Below are 10,219 nucleotides of genomic sequence, written 5' to 3' on the forward strand. Positions count from 1 at the left end.
GCAGTATTTAATTTCTATGTAGTATAAAGGAGTTTTGAAGGACAATTCATGGAAAGCCACAGTGCCTGATGCTGTGGCTCTGGTATGAGTCAATGTATATAAGGTGCACTCCTGACCAGTCTGTCTGGTGTCCGACACTTCTGATGGTGTAGCCTGACATTCTGCATGCTGTTTTCAACTAGCTTTCACCCTTAATACCAAAAGTGTCCTTTCCCCATCCAGACATATTGCGTGGCTGCTAACAGAATCCTCAGCAGCATAAATAGTGATATCTCTGACAGATGACTGCCTTCTCTTGAAGAAAATGTTTATTTAAAAGATAGCTGTGAGATGCAGGCTGACGGATGATCCTGTCCTGATTGATGTATGGAAGTGCTCTGTATTAAACCTCTCTCCCCGCTCCTCAGCTTTACCACGGCAGGCTCGGTTAGCAATACGGCTGTGTGGCTTACCTAATTTGTGATGTTCTCCAGGGCGGTTAGCCTGAATGTGCGTTCACCGTTGAGCATTTATGCAAAGCTTTTGGTTCATGATCACTGAGTGTGTGGGCAGCCCTAGTCATTAAAAATGCCTTTAATTATGTATACGATGTGGAGGCACTATCTTACAGACTGGGATCTTAGGTCAAGATCTGCGCTGAGTGCACATTCAAAGATAGACACTTCAGCACAAGGTGGTCTTCTGGAACATTTCCAGGTCAAAGTTTATCCAACCGCCCGCCTAAAATGCTTGATGACAATAAATACTTGTTACACTCTGAATCAAAATTTTACAAAACAGATCAGAACAGATTGCCTGGCCAAGTCTGGGTTTCATTGCAGTCAAATTCAACAGCATTAATTCTATTCTATTCACTTCTATTAACATTCTTAACATTATATTAATTCATTCCAGTGCTGTCACTGAGTGCTAGACCGTGAGAAATTGTGATTGCGTTTCTACTTAAAACCTAGGTTCAAAGGGACATTATTGATTATGCATTCATTTCAGAGGCTCCCACCTCTGTGTTTTCCTGTTCTTTAGAGATTTCCGTCTGCAGTATTTCAGTTTGCTCCTGGCTGACTGTGTTCTGGGATGAAAATGGGGTCCATTGGTTCACAGTTGCATGGGGTGTCTACAGGATTCCCAAAGTGACTTGTGTGACTTACATAAGAAATAGAATGCATGACTTGACTGGGCTAAAGATAACACCATGCAAGAAAATGCTTTGTTATTACCCGATTAACGAATACCACTAAAATGTAATAGGCTGGATGTCCTGCATGATGTCTTATGGTATCTGAAGACCTGATGAAAAGGCGGTATAGCTTCAAAATGCTCCTTAACAAAATTAATTGAACAAATAACAGAAGCGTCCATCTAAATTTATCCGCACAGCGGCATCTAAATCACTCTCATCGCCCCTCTCAACAGTTTCATCCGCACCTTGAGAACAAGTCGTATGTGTTGCTCCGGCGAGCCGCGTACCACGTGGCCAGAGAAGAGAAGACAGTCAATTAGAGTGGCCGATTATAAAAGCTAATCCGCGATGTTTACGGCGCCTGTCATAAAGAATACATTAAGAAAAGGGCCACATCCATCCGCTATTTGTTCCCGCAGCAACAGCAGCCAGCAAAAACGCAATATTTCCAAAGCTTGTTATACCTGCCTGGGCAGTTAGGAATAAATCAGCAACGTTTGTAAAGATCATCGAGACACCGGCATCTTTTAACTCTTTAGGACCATCAATCAACCTTTGATTTAATGCCCGGTGGAAAAGAGGGATCCTGGACACATGGTAATATATATATAAAAAACATAGTCATAATAATGGGAAACACGGCTCTAGTCATAATAATCGGTGCGCAGCTGCCACAGTGGATGGTAATTATTGTCTCCCCGCTGATATATCATCTCCAAGAGTTATTGTCCAAACCCCGAGGACTGAGCGACAAACACTTTTTCATCTCATTCCGCATGACAAATATGTTCAATAAAAGCATGTTGCTGTTTTGTTGCCCCGTGATCGTTCGCACCAGCTGCCGTTATGAAAATGCAAAAAAAATGCAGTGAGTGCGAAATTAAGACAAATGACACAGGCAAGTATCCATGTTCCATACCTGCAAAACTTCATGAATAAAATAAATAAATAAATAAAATAAAATAAAAAAGAAAACCTCCCATAGATAACCTAAAAGGTTTTTTATAGACATTTTATATGTATTGTAAAAAAAATGTGGCTTCCTTATTGGGCTCCAAAGTCGATCATAAGCTCTTATTTGTCTGACATTGACTATCCCTTCTGACAGCTGATGTTGATAGTTCCAGATACAAATCACAGATGTTTGACAGTAACCCCAAACTAAGGTATATTAATGAATTATTCGTATATTTGAGTCTGAGACCTATGCGCATTGCTGTAAAGATGAGGACCCAGGGTAACCAGATTGATTTTATGCTCATGCTAGAGCTGCGATATACATGCTTGGTGGGGGCCTTCGGATTGAGACCTTTTCCTTTGTTCCTCTGCGCCAGATCATTCGTCACCTGCTGCTTTTTATGAGATTTAATGGCAGTACTCCGCACGAGATATTGCTCATTACGGGGCGAGTATATGAGCGTATGAGTAGTGGGCTACACATACAGCTCAAATGGCTTCTTTTTTTTTGTCCATCTTCCAGGAGAGGCGAAGTCGCAGCGTAAATCACAAACCAATGAGCCGAGGGTAGGGGTTGAGCCACGGGTCACCCTCGCCGGGCGCGGAATCCCGAACGGAGCCGAGCCGTCCAATAGAGCGGCAGGGCGACTCCGCGCTTGTGAATTTCACAGCACTCACGGCCCACGGGGACGGCGTGACTTATAATAATTAAAGCATAAATAATTTTTTTTTACGATGCGTGCATGTGCAATGTGCAGGACGTGCGAACGCATTACCAAGTGGATGTGGAACAACTGTCCAACAGCGCACCGCGGCTGTTTCAGTGGAAGATTATTATTTGAGCCCCTTCGTAATGTTTTCCATCGTAATGACTTATCATTCCACGCTCAGCATGTCTTATAGTATCTTTCGGTGTGACTCATCTTCTTTCTGAAGGCTGCAATGAGCTAAAACAGAATTCTTAGTGGTGGTCGTGACTACGTGATTTTACTGGTTTCCAAGTCTTATGTAATTCAAATGTGGGGTAATAGTAATTATGACACAGTCTATACACAGTCTTGTGAAGTCTTCATTGTTTCTCTAATGCTGATTGAAATGCAAGTTAAAACACAAGAATTATAGTAAGTCAACCTGAAATGCATAGGTGAAAATTTTACTATAGTAACTCAACTCTGCTGAGATCAAAGTCTTTATCACTGAAACCACTTGGTTGTAACCTGATTAATTTATTCATTCAGGTAATTGACAATTATTTTCCCAATCTCAATTATTACTTTTCAAGTCCTGTATCATACAATGGCATTACGTTTGCAGGCCAAATATAGTATATTTGGTCAGTGAGCTCTCAACACATACATTTCTGAATGTATAAAGTGTCCCACTAAAACCCCCTCCCCCAAATGCCTCGATGTGTGATATAATATTGCCTCACAAAGGCGGTTTAACAGAGGACCAGGCCCAAAGGTGAAGCTGCCATAGAAAATCAATTGATTTGTAATGGGAGGGCCTGTTGTTATCATCATCGAACAGATAAACTGAACTCAAAAGGGCAATGCGGGCTCCTGTCCTTTCAATAATCGGGATGACATGCTTCAACATGAAGTCAATAAAGATCAGTTCGGGTTACTCGCTGAAGGCTGAGGATCTGTCTGTGCCACCCTCAAACGACTATCCGTGTCTAATGTTTTCTGTGCGCACCTTCAAACTCCGTCTTTTATTCTATCATTATATTTCCCCAGTGTGGCTGCACCTGAGCAATATGGGCAGAGGTATCAAACGTACAACATCTAGGTGCGGTCTATAGAACGTTTGAGTCACCAATTTGTTTGAAATCCTTGAAAAGGCTGGGAAGAATTCAAAACGTGCATGGCGTGCAACCAGTCTGCTTAGGGGGCACCCTGACATTATTCATGTTCGACGTCCTTCAAGCTACGAAATGACCCAACGCGGGATGTCAAGCTGGGAAGGCTGTGGCAGTAATGAAATGGAGGTGGGCTTTGCTCGGGATTGATGCTGGATTTAAGCTTGAAAGGAAAAGGGATAATGGTAGCATATCTGCTAAATCCTCCATCTGTCATTATATTCACCCACCTCTCCATGAGTTAACTATTCAGCCTCCCATACAGTAACTCACCTGCTTATCCACCCTTCCCATCGCTAAAGAATGGCGACGCTTCACAGATCTTGGAAACTGTTTTCCTTATTCCGGAATAATCCTACGGGTCGGCAGTGATGTCCTGTCATGTTGTCCAAAGGAGGGGCACCTGTTTTCATTTTTGCCGTCTTCTGTTGGAATGTCTGTGAATGTCTCTACAAAGTAACTGTCTTTCACTGGATCTGCACATATATAAACAGCCCAAGGTGAACAAAGATGTCAAAGCAAAATCGCAGTAATGCTATTAGAATTCATATCTGAAAATCCCTAGAATCAATCCATCAATCAAGTTACTTTGTTGAGATTGAAAGTCAATATTATCTAAACACTACAGTGCCTAAACACTGAGAATGAATGTAACATGATTATAAATATCAGTGATAAAGAAAATATACTTGTCACAGCACCTTATTGGTTGTTTTGTTTTCAATCCAGTGAATCAAGTAATTATTTTTCAAGCCCGTTGTAAGACAGTGATACCCTTCAGATATCCTTTAAAAATACGCTTTTGATCAAACCTGTTTACTCTTTGTATGAACAATGCATCCAGCCAAATATTATACAGCTAATACATATCAATGAGCAACTAAGGTGACCTTAAAACGAACGTGTCCGTTAGAGACTGTCTGCCATGCCAGGCTTTCATTATCTTTGTGCTATGTTCCCGTTATTTCTCCTTCTCAACTGACTGCAAATGATCTTTTATTCTTTCTGCTTTAAAAAAACAAAAACATGTGGGCACACACATCACTGAATGTGCAGCTTTATTTTAATGTGCACAAACACTATCATTCTACCAGTTGTACCGATGCTGTATTTATGTTAATGACAAATTTCATGTGCTATATTCATTTCACACAGAATAATTTAAAGCCTTGTTAATATTTGTAGAGCTAAGCCTGATAAATATACTGCATAGCTGTACTATTGTTGCAATAGACCACAGCTGTGGTTATATTATAGGGAAACAATCCCAAGAGAAGGGTTATTCATATAAACATGTTTTGTCCCTGGGAGTACTGAATCAATTCCTTCTGCCTGTATATACATGTAACCGGAGAAAACTGCGATGGGTGCAAAGATAAAATTGTATATCCCCTTCATTCGCAGTAAGTACAGGTTAAACTATAGACACTGGCAATGTGGACCATTATTTACTACTGCATTCTGTTTAGAGTATAATGGAATACTCCTCATGACCTCATCGCCTCCATTTTGTCTACAATACCAACATTGTTTCAACTGAAACCCAGTAACCTGCATTACTATAGTATGTGTGAAGCTGATGCTGGCAAATGCATTTCAGTAATAAAAGGGAGTCCATTTTGTAATTTAATTGAGTGATAATTTAATTCCTCTTTCTAATTCATGGCAGGGGACAGGCTAGTCCTGCCTTATAATTGCTTGTCAGCTCCAGTAAATCTTCTTTACTTAAGGAAAAATGGGAAGGGTAGAGAGGGAAGGAGAGAGAGAGTGAGAGAGTGAGAGCAAATGAGATAGAAACAGAGGGTGTATGTGGGATGGGAGACATAGAGAGAGAGAGAGAGAGAGAGAGCACTAACAGTAGAGTATGTTTCCAATTCCTTTGATTTGAAATAATATAGTTTCCTATTCGGGGAGTAAATAATGGTGAATGGGGATTGATCAAAGATGAAGTAAAGAGCTCAGCTCGGACTCTTGATGCAGAATTAGAAAACCGATTATCTTCTGCCAATGGACATCGACAGTTAGCAGTGTTATGTACTCTGGAACATTTGATTGCAAAACACACATAATTGAATTTCCTTCCAGTGGGTTACAGGAGAGGAGGAACAAGTGCACAAGTAGACAAGAAGTGACGAGGCTTTTCAAACGCCGAGTGATGGTGATTGTTCCCTTTACAGAGTCAGTAAGTTATGAGAGGACTAACCTTGAAGTAAATACGTTTAAATCCTGCACAGCGCAGGGGAGAAGATTGATAGCATGTGTGCTTAGAGGATTAGGAAACCCTCCAGTGAATGCGTTTTTCTGGGGGGGGGGGGGGGGGGGGGGGAGGGCTGAACGGCTACGCCAGTGTGCTGGGTCAGAGTGACACCTGCTGGACGGAGGCTCATCACCGAGGTGCCGTTTATTTACCATCTCCATATATCGGAAGTTGGTTCCCTTTCCTAATTGTGGAGTTTGTCAAAGCTAGTGAACCATTGTTGCATTGCTGTCTAGCTTGAATATCATGACATCCCTTAGCACAATAGTTTTTTTGTTTTTTTTTCTGACCTCAACGCAATAAGACACTATGTACTAATCAAACTAAGATGGAGATGGATGGATGAAGTAAAGTAGGGTGGGAAATGTACTTGTTACACACAATTTTTACATATAGACTTTATGATGACTTTTGTTTCAATGGCATACAGAAAACATGGAACTGGAATTCTCACTCAACTGGAATACTTTCTGCAAAAAGCTATATGGCTTCCACATCTCCTCTTAGGGGTGCCATGACATCACCTATGTGTGGATTAGACCAATTTTACAGGACTTTACAGTGAAATGATCTACTTTAAAATCAGTGCATTGATCAATTGATGAATCAGATTTGCTGCAGTTTTAGCTTTGCTCATGAATTTGTCATTCTTAATCACATTTAAAAGCATGCCTCCCACCCAGGAATCAGCTTTGGCTGAGAAGCTTGTCTTCATTGAACCTGAAAGACAAAGCTTATAAAAAGTAGACAGTAGCCATAACTGCTACACAATTGTTAAATGGGGGTATATCCTGCGGTACAAACAAGAAACGGAAAGACATATTGGTGGACCAGTTGCTGTTCAGATGGAGGAACTTTTACTTAAGTCTAGATTATTATTCTCTGAGGTAAGCAAAAACCAAAGGAATAATTAAAGCATCAATCAATCCATTCTGGCATAGTGGCGTACTGTAATACAATACAGTGCTCTTAACAAATTACTTGTCATAGCGCACTTAACAAAGTGCACTGCAAAAAATCAATGCAAAATTATAATAATTGCAACATGATAAAGAGTGGAAGAAGAATGTCAGTTAAAACACCAATACACAATAGATTTCAGTCTTCGGTTTTTTACCAGGGAATGTCAATGTGAGACGCTTGCACAGAATTAATTCTGAAAACATCCAAAGCAGTATATTGAAATGGACGCCTTTAAGACAATGCTTCATTTTCTCTTCATTGGTCTCGTTTTATTTTTTGTTGCTCTCTTCAACTGGTCACCACAAACTAAGAAGAGGTGAATTTTCTTTAGAAACCTTGGCAGTCATTCCACACATCGTAATAAGACTGTAGGGCATTCTCCTGTGATATGCTGCATGTTGAGTTGACTTTCCAGCTTAACTGCTTACAAAATTGCGACAGCTGTTAAACAGCTATGCAAGCTTTTCTTCGTGGCTAAGGTGTGGAGTCCTTCAGAGATAATGAGAAAATTCAAGATAAAAATGTAGCTTTGACGACCAATTAATTAAAGTTCTTTTCACTAAAAAATTGAAAGTGTGGAACAGGTTTAATTATATGTACTGTGGGTTCGAAATAAAGGGACAGGAAGGTTTCAGTAATGAGGCCCTCTAACATATATAAAGACTCCAGTCCCAAGTGGTATCACTTCTGACAGAATGACATGCAGGAATAAAAAGGGCTATTTTTAATCATTAAATTAGGCCACCTCCATTGAGATGAGCCTCTTATCGAGTGTCTTTTATTTAGCAGTTTAAAAAAAAAACGATCTTAAGACTTGCCGGTGTGTCTGAAATGAGCTTAGGACAGAAATTCACAGCACAGAGTGGTGTCATCAGACTATTTAAAAATTATTTATTTTTTATTTTTGTTTTGCATTTGGCCACAAAAATGTGTCAAAAACATTTAAATCCATAAAAGAAAATGCTCTCGAAATGTTGAATAAAAAGTATATGACTTTCTTTTTTTGATTATACACTTGAATTTTTTAAGATGGAGATGGAGATTTACAATCAACGATATTGAATATTTCTCTGAGGCTTACTGGAGATATTGAAGACTCAAAGAAAGCAGAGGCCAATCACAGAGCATAAAGTAGCAGGAGAGATAATCACACCCTGCTGCTCAGGGGGGAGCTGTGTATGGGTTGTTCCACATTGCATCACCTTTTTTGGTGATGCATGATAAATCATAGTCTGTTATATTTTACATTTGATCCATTTGGTTCTTACTGCATTTACACCCAAGGACACTTGGGGTGTGGCGAGATTCGCAGGTGTTTTCATCAATAAAGAGATACAACGGTATGGTTTTGTTTCGTTTCCCTGGCTCCATCATAACATTGCTACACATTTAAATCAATATTGAGTATTCCAATATTGTATTCCAAATGGACTAAAATGGAATTTGAACAAACAGGAATCATTACATTCAGTTGGTTAGCTTTTCTAGTATTGTGACAAAGGTCTGTGCTGTAGGTGGAGGGTGTGCGGAATGACCTGAACAGTCATACACTGCTACTACGCACTTTTAAGTCTTTTTTTTTTTTCTTTTCAAGATGCACTGAATACCAACATGCATCAGCCATCCACACTTGCGCATTAATAATTTACAACTCACTGCTATGGGGCATTAAATTAAATAAAATATGTTGTCTTTGTCAATTCACTATGTGGAAAATTGAAAACAATCTACTGCAGTGCAAATGCCCGTTGGACACAGAGTAGCTGCAGTTACACTCCTCACATCAGGGGATTATGCCTTTCCTCTTTTAACTTCAGAGCTAAGATTCTCACTTTGAAACAGCATCATTAAATTTGAATTACATGTACGGCTTCATAATAGAAAGCACACGCCACCCTGCATTAGACTGGAAAAGAATAATGCTGGACACTGCAGTTTCAGCAGCGCAAGAGGGATATAAAGAGAAATGAAAATGCAACCCTTCTGGTCTTGAACGACAAGGACAGTCTTTGATATGGAAATTGCGAATATTTGATCAAGCAAGTTCATTTTATGCGGAAGTGAAGCATGCAGCCAAGTAATGAATCTATACATATTGGCACATGTTTAGCTCCTACACTATTTATGGTATTCAACATACATAAAGCACAATTGATTACATAAGCCACCACACAGCTTGGAAAGTCATGTTGGTGCAAATGGGAAAATTGATGAATGCCTTAATCAGCTTGTGGACAAGCTAGCCATTTTAGGATTGCTGTCAAGTAAAACTGGGGTAACATCCTTTCTCTTCTAAGATTTTCAGTCAGCTGAAAAGGTAATAAAAATCTACATGGCACTGGGTCTCGGTGTTAGACCTGCCATTTAAAAACAAAATGTGAATATCAACACTATATTCATCTTCTTCCTTTTCCTACCCTCCTCCTCCTTCTCTTCCTCCAACTCTCCTTATCACATTATGATATTCTAACAAACAGTATTCTACAATTACAAAATTTCTTCAAAGTTCTTCAAAACTTCAACATGAGCTATTGTTATGATTTTCAGATTTATATCCATTTTTTTCTCTCTTTCATTTTCTTTTGGTTTATTCTTTTCTATTGTGTTTTAGACATTTTTCGCAGTATAACTTGAAGCAGGTCTGCCCAACCCTGTTCCTGGAGACCCAAACCTATAACATCCTGTAGGATTTCATTTCAGCTCTAATTTGGCTCATCTGATTCTACTAATAAACAGCTCAATGAGATTTCACGCTGTTGAATGAGGTGTGCTTCATTAGGGTTGGATTGAAAACATACAGGGTCTCCAGGAACAGATTTGTGCAATTCTGACGTAAAGGGCTAGATAGTATGCAGAAATACATTTGAAATATGTACTTGTACGTATGTATTTCTTATAATGTTGGTTATTTGCCTCTATTTAAATGATTATAACTCTGTACCACCTGAACCCATATCACCACCATTTTGATTGTAGTTCATAGATACTCATTGGAGGCATT

Source organism: Anguilla anguilla, chromosome 10 (assembly GCF_013347855.1).
Source record: "Anguilla anguilla isolate fAngAng1 chromosome 10, fAngAng1.pri, whole genome shotgun sequence".
Taxonomy (NCBI): Eukaryota; Metazoa; Chordata; class Actinopteri; order Anguilliformes; family Anguillidae; genus Anguilla; species Anguilla anguilla.